This window comes from Bactrocera tryoni, unplaced genomic scaffold, assembly GCF_016617805.1.
Source record: "Bactrocera tryoni isolate S06 unplaced genomic scaffold, CSIRO_BtryS06_freeze2 scaffold_42, whole genome shotgun sequence".
Taxonomy (NCBI): Eukaryota; Metazoa; Arthropoda; class Insecta; order Diptera; family Tephritidae; genus Bactrocera; species Bactrocera tryoni.
The window spans coordinates 8,245-22,130 of NW_024396121.1; the positions used below are offsets into that span (position 1 = coordinate 8,245).

A 13,886-nucleotide genomic window follows, 5' to 3' on the forward strand; every position below is an offset into this window, starting at 1 on the left:
ATCATCTACATATATGTATATATATCTCCTTATGTCTATCCCGATTGAATAAAAATATTATACTATGTAGCAACAAGTTGCAAGAGTTTAAAAATTAACTGTCACACAATGCATTTGAAATTAATCTAAAAATTACTAACTTACCAAAATAATACGAATGATATTGAAGCTTATTTCAACTTCAATGTGTTTTGTTTTCCCAAAAAGAGTTGAAATTTAACTTTCGTTGAAAACGTAATTGTAATAAAATTCAGTGTTGCAACACGCAAAGTCCAAACACTTTGTAATTTACAAAATGTATCTATTTCCCTACTTAAAAAGAGTTATTCAAAAAAACATTTATTGGAAAACATTTTTTGAAGATTATCTCTTTCAAATGTTGGCCGCGGCTCTGTCTCAGATGGTTCATCCGCTGAGTCCAATTTTCGAGGACTCGCTCGACTGGTAAATAGCGAATGAAACGTTTTGCTTCAAGGGCCGAATCGAAGCGGGGTTATTCGTATAGAATTTAGATTTTTTGTATCCCACAGGAAAATGTTTAACGGTGTGATATCACACGATTTTGGTGGCCAAGCGACCGGTCCAAAACGTGAAATTATCTGCTCATTAAAATGTTCTCTCAATAACTCCATTGATTGGTGCGATTTGTAGGAGTTGGCGCCGTCTTGTGAAAATCAAGTGTCGCCGAGATTCCGAGCTTCAATTTCAGGCATCAAATAGTCGGTTATCATGGCGCGATAACGGCCGCCATTGGATGGTCAACGCTGAACATGTAAATAACTGTCATTCATTCACTACTGCCTGACATTGGCTCGTCTTCATTATTTTAGTAAAAATATAGTTCTGAGTTGCAGCTTAAGCCACTTTCCTACCCTGTTTCACCCACCTCGCCGAAAGCACTGAAGTTCTGCTTGTACGGCGCCGCTACAACTTGAAACAACCAAAACCGCTAGACGCTTACTCCTAATTTCTCGTGCATTGATGATGTGGATAACTAAAGCTATAACAATAACCACAATAGCACCAAAGTTAAAAATATTTGGAACGTCAGTGTTCGTAGTAGCTAGGCGAGAAACGGTAGCAAAAACAGTTGCACAGACAGCGTAGTGTTAGTCAGCCTTAAAGAATTAGATGAGCATCGGCTTGAACTTGACAAGTGACTGCTGCTGTAGCAATTGTAGATTGCGTTTAATGAATGAAGTGCCACAATTGCAACCAATAAAGCAAAAACACAAGAGAGCAGGGTTGCCGACGCAATACCACAGATTATTTGCAAGGAAGTCGGCATGATAAAACATTTCGCAATAATAGCAACGCTCGCACAAACAATGGTAAGCGTAGTCGTAGGTATAACAATAACAACATCTGCAATTGCGAAAACTATACGAACTATGGTTCTAACGGTAGCAACGCGCTGACTGAGAATGAATGTCAGCCGAAAGGGACAGGCACCACTAACACAGCAACAGACAACAAGAGCGATCAAAAAATAATCCAAAGACTTAGCGAGTGTGAACTTAAGCTTGTCACTAACAATAGTAATGGACAATAAACACAACTGAAACATTACTGCATGCGACAATAGTGCCCTAAGTCATAGATGAATTGATCAGAATCACTTTTCTTGCTCTCTCACTTGTCAGCTGGCAGCGAACCCTGATCTGTTTTCGGAGCAACAAAACACAATCAGGGTCCCGTCAACCAGCAGTTAGTGAAAAAGGCGGGATGCCAGAAGAGCAGCGCTAAAAGGAACTGCTAAAATTAGTGAGTGGTTAAAATGTTGTAAAATTAGATGTCAGTAGTTTGTAAACTTATTTATATATATGGGTGATATAGGCCTACTGGGGAATCGAGCACCCAAAAATAATATCGGTAACGCGGTATTTGCATACCTCAGTGGTAATGTGGAAACTGCAAAATACCCAAAAGTTGTTTATAAAATGCCCAATCTAATATTTTTCAGCAGTGGTATCATTGGCAAATAAAAATAAAAAATGCGAGTTTTTACAGCTCTCTCTCGAACCAAAGAGACTCGTATCAAGTTATCTATGCCTAAGTGAGCCACAAGCGCGTGTTAATTGCCAACTTGACTTATACATACATACATATATGTACGAAGACAACAACGTCAAGGACGGCCGCGTCTGATTCGAACCAAACGACTTAACAGCCAAAAATAATAGTATCAACTATAACAGCGATAAAACCAACAACACCGAAAGTGACAGCCAAATTTATTTACAGAATAAAATCACAACAACTCGAACGCGACGAATCGAAGCACTCGGGCATGCTGTGTGGGTTGACATCGGGCTTATTCGGTAATGCAGAAATTGCTGGCAACTTTGCTCAGTTTGCACAGCTGATGTTATGCCGGCTGATGCTGTTGCATGATGCTTATTCTAAACTGCACATCGAAATATTTGCATTTCTGAACTAAAAAAGAGCGAAATATTTTTAATCAGTACTATTGCTGATGAATTGGAAAATAAAATAGAACGCTTTCTCTTAAGACACGAAAAGAGGATGGAACGTTTAAAAATGAGGAAGTTATCGTTGGCAAAAAGCTTTTGGGTTAAACGTTTGATTCCCAAAGTAGCGAATTACTTCAAAATCATAGAAAGTTATCAGGATGACGTCTATTTATACTACTTTCGAATGTCGCGCGCCTCATTTATGGTTATATAAAGTAAATTCGTGAATTTATAAAATGGGCACAATTCCGATTTCTTTGGCGCCGCGATTTGAAGGTACCGTTGGAAAGAGGAAGTCCTCCTGACTAAAAAATATACAGGGTTATAGGTACCGCACACGCTTAGTTTACGAGATATTCGACCTTAAAGTTCAAAAATTCCCAAAACACACTTTACTCACATTTTTCATTTCAAATTAATTAAATTAAACTATAAACTTTTAAATAAATCCACATTTTACACTTTTAACAGTCTTTTTACCGAAGAAATCTTTATTTTAAAAATTAGATTTTACACTCGTAGTGAACATCATGTGTGTGCTAAAAATTACGACGAAATGAAGCGCTGCCATGTGATAATAAGGAAATTCGCTGAAATGCCTTTTTTCCCAAAAATTCCTCTATCCATTCATTTGATATGTTCTTTATTTAATATAATAAACAAATAAGTAATATTATATAGTAACATTATTTAATAATATTATATACATATTGTCACCTAATATACAAAAAACGTATAATAACCAAAATTTAACCATTTTATAACGAAAACTCAAATTTTGTTTCAATATCAGTGCAATATAACCAAAAAATATAACCACTTTATAACGAAACTCAATATATTTTTTTTTTATTTTAACGCAGAAAGGAGTACTATGCGAAAGTACTTCAGTCACCCCGGGTATTCGCTCGACCAGGGTTATTTTTTTAAAGCGCGGCCGAAGGCCGGCAACGCAGAAAGGATTACTACGCGAAAGTACTTCAGTCACATAAATCACATATTATACATATACATATGCAGAAAGATTTTTTTTATAGTTAATATAGAAAAAAGAATCACGCGCAAAGACAAATTGTTAAAAATCCTACATATTTGCTCTTTAAGATACCCTTATACCCTGAACAAGGCTTGTTTTCCTCATAATTGTAAACAATCTTACCTTTTCAATGATGAGTGTGCTAAGTGATTTTTAAATTAATAAATTTAGGTAAAATATACCAAAATAAAAGTGAAATGTGAACTTATTTCAATGTTTAGAGTGTATATTTAAATATACAGAGTGAAAAACGTGAAAAAATTTAGTGAAACATAGAAAAATGCCATGTGTTATTAGTGCAAATTTTTGAACTTTTAATCGCGAATATTTTAAAAAATAAAAGTTATTTTTATATTATTTTTAGATATTTCTTCTCTGGAGAAGCTCCCCGATCCGCACATACCCCATTTATACGGAAATTCGGTTTTTTTACCCCTCCGCCAAAGTAATCGGAATCGTGCCATAAAATACAAACTCATAAATTTTCCTAGAGGATTGAAAGCAGCCATTTTCAATTTTGCACTAGCAATCGGCGTGGGCGTATTGGATACTGTTTAAGCAATTAAGCGACCTCTCTCAAATATGTAAAGCAATAGCTCATAAAATACTTTTTGGCATCATGGATATTATTTGTTTATCGTTAAAGAATTTTATTATACCCTGAACAGGGTATATTAAATTTGTCACGAAGTTTGTAACACCCAGAAGGAAGGGTCGGAGACCGTATAAAGTATATATTATATAGATAAATGATCAGTATATGGAACTGAGTCGATTTAGCCATGTCCGTTTGTCTGTCTGTCTGTCCGTCTGTCTGTATATATACGAACTAGTCCCCCAGTTTTAAAGATTATCGTTTGAAATTTTGCACACGTCATTTTCTCTTCAAGAAGCTGCTCATTTGTCGGAACTGCCGATATCGGACCACTATAACATATAGCTGCCATATAAACTGTACGATCGGAATCAAGTTCTTGTATGAAAAACTTTCACATTTGATAATGTATCTTCACCAAATGTGGTATAGATTATCTTCTAAGGCAACAATGTAATTTCCGAAGAAATTGGTCAGATCGGTTTACTAAAGCATATAGCTACCATACAAACTGAACGATCGGAATCAAGTTCTTGTATGGAAAACTTTCACCTTTGACAATGTATCTTCACGAAATTTGGTATAGACTATTTTCTAAGGCAACAATGTAATCTCCGAAGAAATTGTTCAGATCGGCTCACTATAGCATATAGCTGCCATACAAACTGAACACATAGTTACTAACATAAATGCACCTGTGAAGGGTATTTAGCTTCGGTGCAACCGAAGTTAACGTTTCTTCTTGTTTATTAATTAAATTTAAAATACCAATCTCAAAGGATTATGCTATTAATTATTACAATCGAAAAGGCACCCATTACATAAAAATGCAGGTTAGCTTCATTTTGCAATTAGATATATTCCGAGTATTTCCAAAGAACTATTATCTTTAGTAATTAAAATGAAAAATAATTTGGCCTCTTTGTTTACATTTTACATTCAAAATCTAAGGAACAAGATATTTTTTCAAGTAGTTGGAAGCGAGATATACATTTTTCTATCTGATAATAAGAAAAAATAGAAAACTGTATGTAGGAGGACCTTCCCGTAACAATTAAAAACTCTTGTTTGGAGAGGCTTTCTTAGAATTTTTTTTTAATCACTTTAATATATGTACATACATTTAACTTATGAGACAGTAATAAAACACTACAATTCACATTAAAATATATTTTAGTATTAATTTAATAAGTTTTAAAATAAATATCTTAAAATAAAATGTAAGATCTAGTTACAGTTAATCTTACAAGTATAGAGATCATTATTTTAACATTAAATGTAATTAAATTATTCTTGTCAAATCAATAAGTCTCTTAGTCCGTTCTTGTTCAATTTCGACTTTTTTCCGCATCTAGCACTGGGAAAACCGCATGAATTATCCTCTGTTACCGTTAATGTTTCCTTGAAGGTATTTTTGGAGCGACGATTGCTGAATATTTAGAGGTGGATTGATTAAATGCCATATACTGCATCAAATTCGTTAAAAAATGTTCATACAACAGCGTTACGGCCGGTTTGGTTATTCCGCTGTTTGATGCATTTAAAGGTGAACAATAAATTAAGAAACTTTTGGGAAATCGGTTCCCTTGTTTCTACTTCCATGTTCAGCCGGACTCTCATTAGCAACTTCAAAGTACTTGTTACAACTTCCTCGTTGTCTACTTGTAATCTATTGAATTAAAAATCACTACTTACTTACCGACATACCAGCCGGGATCTTTTTGATTATAATTATGATTTATGAATCAAATCCGAATTGAATTTATTATAAGCAGTATAGAAATGTTATTGAGAAATAGGCAACGATACTCTAGGATTTAAGTCGTAATTTTAAAAATTTTTCTACTAGTCTTTATTGCTAAAGGGTTTTGTAGAGTGGGAATAATTAATAATCTTAATATGTTGATCACTCACGGCTGTTGTCTTACAATTCGTAGCAGTATCTTCTAATTTGTTTCCGAATGAATATGTTTGTGAAGTCTAATTGTAGAAACAGGATAACTCGATCTCATTCGGAGTGTTGAATAAAACTTAGTACGATATAGTGCTTAAGGTCAATGAAACGACGTTACACAAATGTTATTTGATGCGACAGACTTTCAGTCAAAAATGTTTTTTCAGATTACACCTGAATATATGAGTATAGTAATTGCAAGACTTGACAGTTAATAGGAAGAAACATCTCATTCAAAAATTTATTTAGCGAAAAAAACTGTTCCTTTGAAAACCGTTAACTATTATGACTAAGTTTTTGAACATGCAATCGATAATGGTCTGGACCCAACTTTTGTCTCTAAGTATTGTTTAGCTAGTCCTGAAATCCTGCCCTTTTGTGAGGATGATCGATGAAAGTTTTTGTAAAATTTTTTGCAGCTGTCTTGAGTTAATCTTCCTTCATATTATGGAACTGCCATAAAAATTTGAACGATATCTTGATTTTCTTTTGCTGATAGAAAAATCGTTTCGGTATGCTCTAAATTTTGCATCCATTATAAATTGCTTTCCACTTAGCGCGCAGAAATAGCAAATCCACAAAAGCACTTTCTATATTTTGACGATCAGCGTCAATGGTTGTATTGATCCCTTGAATAACCAAGTTTATTTCGTTGATGGACTGAAGGATTTTAAACCATATGCCATAGGTCATCAAAATGCACACAAATATGCTCATATAGTGGACGAGTTTCAGCCTTAAGGTTAAGTTATTTTAACTTCTCTCAAAGCGTTTATCAGTTCGAACAATACAAAAAACTTATTGCTCGAGGACAGCATTCAGTCTCGTCGACTAAATTTACCAATCATATTACTACCGTTAGCCTTGTCAACGGAAAATCAAATTAATCACCTATCAGAAGCAGAGAACTAAAGACCCCGGAGGAATCAAACCAGGACCGCTCCCCCTCGGATGTGGGTAAGTCACAATCACAAGGCTTGTTTGCATAAATCTGAGCTTAAAAAAGAAACAACGTTAACTTCGGCGGCACCGAAGCCAATATACCCTTCACAGGTGCATTTATTTTAGTAATTATGTGTTCAGTTTGTATGGAAGCTATATGCTATAGTAATCCGATCTGAACAATTTTTTTGGAGATAACATTGTTGCCTTAGAAAATAATCTATACCAAATTTGGTGAAGATACATTGTCAAATGTGAAAGTTTTCCATAGATGAACTTGATTCCTATCGTTCAGTTTGTATGGCAGCTATATTTTTTAGTGGTCCAATATCTTCTTCTTGAAGAGAAAATGACGTTTGCAAAATTTCAAAAGGATATCTTAAAAACTGAGGGTCTAGTTCGTATATATACAGACAGACGGACGGACAGACGGACATGGTTAAATCGACTCAGTTCAACATACTGATCATTTATATATATAACATATACTTTATAGGGTCTCCGACGCTTCTTTCTGGGTGTTACAAACTTCGTGACAAACTTAATATACCCTGTTCAGGGTATAAAAAGACAAGAGAAAAAAATAAGGTGGAACATTCGCTATCAATTATGCGAATTTGCAGTAACCAAATCAACCGAACCGAAAATGAAAATAATATGAAATACATGTGACTTGCTTTTACTTTTTTGTAATTTTTCAACAGCGCGTATGCATGCAAATAGTCAAAACAAAATTACAGCAAAATCTTAACATTTTCGCAAGCGCTGCAAAACTAGACGCCTATCCAATATTTATGTATGTAAATGGTATTATTGTTCTTCACTGGGTGCAGATATGCACTGTTGAGAGCATAATATTATATCTATAGCTATTGAAAGCATGACGCAATGCCTTTAATAGGTATGTACATATGTATCTTTTGTAAGGGTCCCCATAACAATAATAATAATAGCGTTGTATGTAGTAAAAAAATTGGAAAAGATGTAGAAATATAAATAAAATCATTTACATTTACCATATACCATATTTTTTGCTTTATATTTTATTAGCTTTGATCCGCGGTGTTACCCGCGGTTTATTGGGGAAAATTGTGCATTAACAATTCAAATAATGAGTAATCACAATTTCAGAAGCAAACTAATTTGAATTTGAGCATCGGAGTAATTTACAAAATTTTGTGACTGAAAGAATAAAGGAGTTGATTATGCTTATGTTATTTTTTTTTTACTCGGGTAGTAGAGAGCTAGAAATAATGTTGAAATTTAAACATGTCGTAGAGTGTGCGTACGAATTGGGCGTTATTTTAAGTATGTATTGTGTTTTAATTGCAAAAGTTATGTACAAAGTTCTCCATACTTTATCCGGGAATTCATTTTCATCGAATTTTCCATGGGAATAAGATATTTTCTCCCAATAAAGCTTAGCTAATGTGTTAATTCAGGGCAACTTCATACCATAAGGGAATGATGAGGGTCACCTACACTTTGGTCTTTGTTCGTCGAGAGAAGGCTTTACTTCTCAATTGCCTGCTCAATCCAAAATAGCAAGTGTTGTCAAGCATCTGTCCAATCCACATTTAGGTTCCAATCGTCGGGCATGTTTTAGTCCGATGATATTCTACAAGAAGCTAATGCTGATCGGTTTCGCCTTCTCCTGATGCTACATTTTACTGCAGTTTAGCACGCTCCTTCTATAATTGCAGTGTGCTCTGAACATGAGCCCCTAGATCATTCATTTGGGTCCTACAAGAGTATGCTCCGGTCTTGAAACTTCTGTCATCGGCCATTCTCTTAAGCTTACCAAACTCATGCATTTCTTCATGCCTCTTTCTTTTAATATGTGCATATGTGTCCCACTTCCCTCTTCAACTCTCGGTATCTAATCTAAACATATGTTCCAAAGTGCATGACTCTAACCTAGATAGTTGTATGTTGTACTTCTGTCTGAATTAAAATGATATTTGTGTCCGGTTTACGAGTCCCGATTCAAAAACCTGAACTTAAAACATTTCCGTAACTGTTGCCAAAGAATTTTAATATATAAATTCTATAAATATTTCATAAAGCTTCTCGTAAAAGCCATTCGGATACGATTTAAAACTTGTAGGAATTCCCCTTTAAGAAACTACATACATACATATATTCAATTTTTGTGACCTACTTTAATTTAATACGTGCATTTATTTCAACCTTCGTCACAAGACATGAACGACATTTAACGCCAAAACATCGATTATCTGCACGCAATGACTTCTACTTTGCTGTACTTACAAAATAAGCTAGTATTAAATCAATTTGATAGGCAAATCAGGCTTCAAAAAAGTGTATTTCAGATTAAAATAGGTTCGAGCAAGAGTCATAAACAACGCCTGCACTCCAATCGGTACGCTGAGAATAACAAATCTAGCTCTTTAAGTCATTAAGAGGACAACTACATACCATAAGATAAATAAAAGGCACTACGCACAATGCTTCACTAGCTAAGAGAAGGTGAATCTATCAGTAAGACATGTTGGCACATAATGTTCAGACTGATTGGACATTCCGCTTTACATACGCAATAGCGCTTATGTTGCTGTTATCATGGCTGTCGCTCTCCGTTGTGACCGTCATCCTCAATTACAAATTGTTTATATTATAACATTCAATGCTTGAAGAAATAATTTTGCACGTAATAGGGGCTAAAGACAGAGCTAAACCCTTTCGACCCTCGTAAGCTACTCATGTAAACCATTTTTGTCGCCGCGCATGCGCCTAGGCTATCCTGTCTGTGGCACTCATGACCTCACGCCCGCCAGCCAGTATAGTTTTTAAAATTTCATTGCATCGTAATAAACTGAAAGCGAAAACATCGAGCGTACCACTAATATTATGTTATGCTGCAGCAATTGCCAGAGCTAACGACGGCTATTACTGTCAGGTGACTTCAGAGCATAAACGTGGATGACGCTGATGCAGCACTGTTACAAGACGTGTTCATAACACATAAGAGTATACGAGTAGGGCTACAAATATATCCAATCCGCCTTACACGGATTTACAGCTCTTTAGTATGTATGCCATTTATGGAAATCACATAATAATAGAGGTTTTGTATACCAACTCATGCAGTTATTCAAGTTCTGATGCGTTGTTTTTTCAAAGCGTTGTATTTGCAAGGACTGACTTGGTTGTGATTTGTCCGTGTTAGTCACTCTATACCTATACGAGGTCATTACGTTCATTGTCTATGGCCATTGTCTCTTTAAACATTGCGTTGCGCCATGACCTTGTTAGTTGTATGTACTCAAGCCTTAACCTACTCTAAATTACAACGTGGCTAATGGCTTAAGTTTTTATGCAGATTTTCAGGGCGTCTTTGAAGATGATGACAAGAAAATTACTAAACTCAAAGTCTGATATATAGATTTAGAATTGAAAATTTAAATGGCAGATATATCCTAAAATTGTCCGATATCAGCGGCTAGAAAAATGAACAGCTTCTTGACAAAGGAAGAACTTGTACAAAATTTCAAATCGGTCCCTTAAACACAGAGGCAGATAGACGGATATGTCTCAATCGAGTCTACTCATCATGATAATCATTTCTAGATAAATATATGATATGGTCTCCTTGGATTCCTTCTGGGTACTACAAACTTCGTGGCAAACTTTATATATCTTGTTCGGTGTAAAACTATTGTACGTTTACTATTATTACTGTTGTTGTAATCGTTTTATGCCTGTTGCTTGTGCTATATTGTTGCTATGCTCTTGCAACATGTTGCTACAAACTATAATAGTTTTGTTCACCTAACGGTTGTATGTTTCACCTAAACACCAATCGAGATAGATATAATTGAATTCCGGGTGACTGTCTATCTATCCGTCCGTCCGAATCTCGGTGAAAGTTGTCTGAATGAAAATAATAACTGTGTATCTCTGCGGAAAAATTGATAAAGTTGGGTGAAAACTTGACTCAGTCCCTGTATAACTTATAATAGAAGTTTCAACAATCGGCTGACTTTACTCTATGTACTTAGATTGGATATGAGGTACCTTAATGAAACCCAGGGAGTATTTAATTAGTATGTGGCAAGTTAATAGTATGTGGTATTGGTTAAAATAGATAACTTAGAATGAGGATGATTTAGTAAAATTTTTGCTTTGATTGTAATCCATTCATGATTTCGTCGGACAATGAAGTTTGCCCCTTTCGCTACATTTTCTAATATTGGCAACACCTGAAAGTATTTAGCCGGATGTGATCCTTGCAAGTTGCAAGGGTATAAAATGTTCGGTTACACCCGAATATAACCCTTACTTACTTGCTTAGGTCTTTTTCGATAGGAGGATAAATTAAATAAAATTTCCTCTGAATACTAGCCGTTTACTTGAGCGACTTCAACGAAATTTATTGTAAGACATTATCCTGACAGTGTTATGTAACATTGCGAAATCGTACCGCAATCATTTGTGATATAACTATATGTATATCTACTATATAATTACATTTCTCTGATTCTTTCACTTTACGGTATATAAATAAGTAGCAGTAAAGCTAAGCCATTTCCCATTTCCCATTTTCCAGATCTAATTAAAACTTTTCGAACTGTTAGATATCTCAGAGCCCATTACTTGAAATACCGGTCAATCTGTGGGATAAATACACAACCTAAAGAGCTGCTTCTGGCTCGCTTAACACCGTAAATCGGCCAAATTTTAAGATATCTTAATACAAGTGAGAGAAGCTATCATATTAGAGATAAAATTGCTTAATTTTATTAAGGTTTTTTCAAGCCTTTAGTCATAATTTTGCATTTTTTTAAGTAAAAAATATTTTGTTAATTGCTAGATTTATTTCTAAAATTGCACCCATGAAGAAAAAAGGTTGACGGCGTCCATGATTTCAGCAGGCTGACTAACTAAAAAGAAAAAAAAAAAATGCATGTTAATCTGTAGTTAGATGGTTGTCGCTGGAATCAAATTTTTGAAACCGTTGTACGGGTTTTCCTCTTTAATGCCACGAATCCTCCAGCTCTCGTATACCACATATTATATAAGGACTGGGTCAGTGTGTGATTAATGTTCATAAAATTTCGTGAAAACAGATTCTCGAGTAAACTTGAGTAATAGCAAAAATTGACAGAATCAGCCCGACCAGAATATAACCAATATTGTGATTTCCGACTTTCCATCTGGCTTTATGATGGTCAAAGTAAATGTTTTAATGAATTGAACTTAAGTGAATATGTTTTTATAACCATAAGGTGGAAGAACGCTGAATATAAAAAAAAAATTATCTAGCCGAAGTTCTAAGCCACGAAAATAAGCATTGGCCACTACTCTCCGGTATTTTTATGCCCTGAACAGGGTATATTAAGTTTGTCACGAAGTTTGTAACACCCAGAAGTAATCTTCAGAGACCCTATAAAGTATATATATATAAATGATCAGTGTGTCGAGCTGAATCGATTTACCCATGTCCGTCTGTCTGTCTGTCCGTCTGTATATATACGAACTAGTCCCTCAGTTTTTAAGATATCGTTTTGAAATTTTGCCTACGTCATTTTCTCTTCAAGAAGCTGCTCATTTGTCGGAACGGCCGATATCGGACCACTATAACATACAGCTGCCATACAAACTGAACGATCGGAATCAAATGCTTGTATGGAAAACTTTCACATTTTACAAGATATATTCACGAAAATAGGTATAGATTATTTTCTAAGGCAACAATGTAATTTCCGAAGAAATTGTTCAGATCGACTCACTATAGCATATAGCTGCCATACAAACTGAACACATACTTAGTTACTAACATAAATGCACCTGTGAAGGGTATTTAGCTTCGGTGCAACCGAAGTTAACATTTTTTCTTGTTAATAACAACCTTTCCACGAACAATCTTATTTACATGATTTCTTTTTTTTTGATGTTGAGAATAGGTTTTGTTAGAAGTCGCTAGAAACCCGTATACTGTCTCTGGACAAACTTATATCAATGTACATTATATACAGCCAATGTGATCAAAATCTGGCGTATAGGTTTCCGTGATCATGAAGGCGGTTCCTCCGGAGCGAGACCTGATCATTGCATTGCGATTGGGTTGACCTCTGTGATTATTCCTAATGTAAATAATTCGTGCGTGTAATTTTTGGTCCTCTGCTCAGCTGGTTGATGTCCTCGTTAGAGTGAAGGTTGACATCACCGCTGTCCAAGAAATGCGATGGACGGGACAAGGACTGAGACGAGTAGGTCCTTGTGACATTTACAACAGTGGCCATATAAAGGAGCGCAAATTTGGTGTGGGATTCGTGGTAGGAGAGAGACTCCGTCGCCAAGTACTGTCATAACACTGTCTACAAGAGAAGGACGATGTGACCAAAAATGCCTTCTAAGAGCGCTTGGAGTGCATCTATGCGAGTTGCCACCGCCAATATATCAAAATCGTGCTTGGCGACTTTAACGCCAGGGTGGGCAACAACGAAACATCCCCATATGGATGGAGGCCGATCGACTTCGCCGGGGCCCGAAATATGGTTATCTGTAGTACTTGATTTTAGCATAAGAAAATTCGTCAAGCTGTCTCCGGATCGAAAAACCACCAACCAGACCGATCATATTGTAATAGACGGAAGACACATCTCCAGTGTTTTAGATATGCGTGCACCCTGAGGACCTAACATCGACTCGGACCACTATCTTATTGCAGCCAAGATTCGCACCCGCCTCTGTGCAGCAAAAAACGCACGCCAACAAACGCAAAGAAGGTTCGACGTCGAGAAGCTGCAATCACAACAGACAGCCGAACGATTTTCTACTCAACTTGCACTCCTGCTATCTGAGAGCACTCCTTAACAACTTGGTATAAGGGAACTGTGGGACGGCATTTCAAGCTCCTTG

The 13,886-nt window shown here is 35.7% G+C and overlaps 1 pseudogene; it reads left to right on the forward strand.

Annotated features, from left to right (window-relative positions):
* Positions 1-13,008: 13,008 nt before the first annotated feature.
* On the forward strand, positions 13,009-13,154 carry LOC120781167 (annotated as a pseudogene).
* Positions 13,155-13,886: the final 732 nt, after the last annotated feature.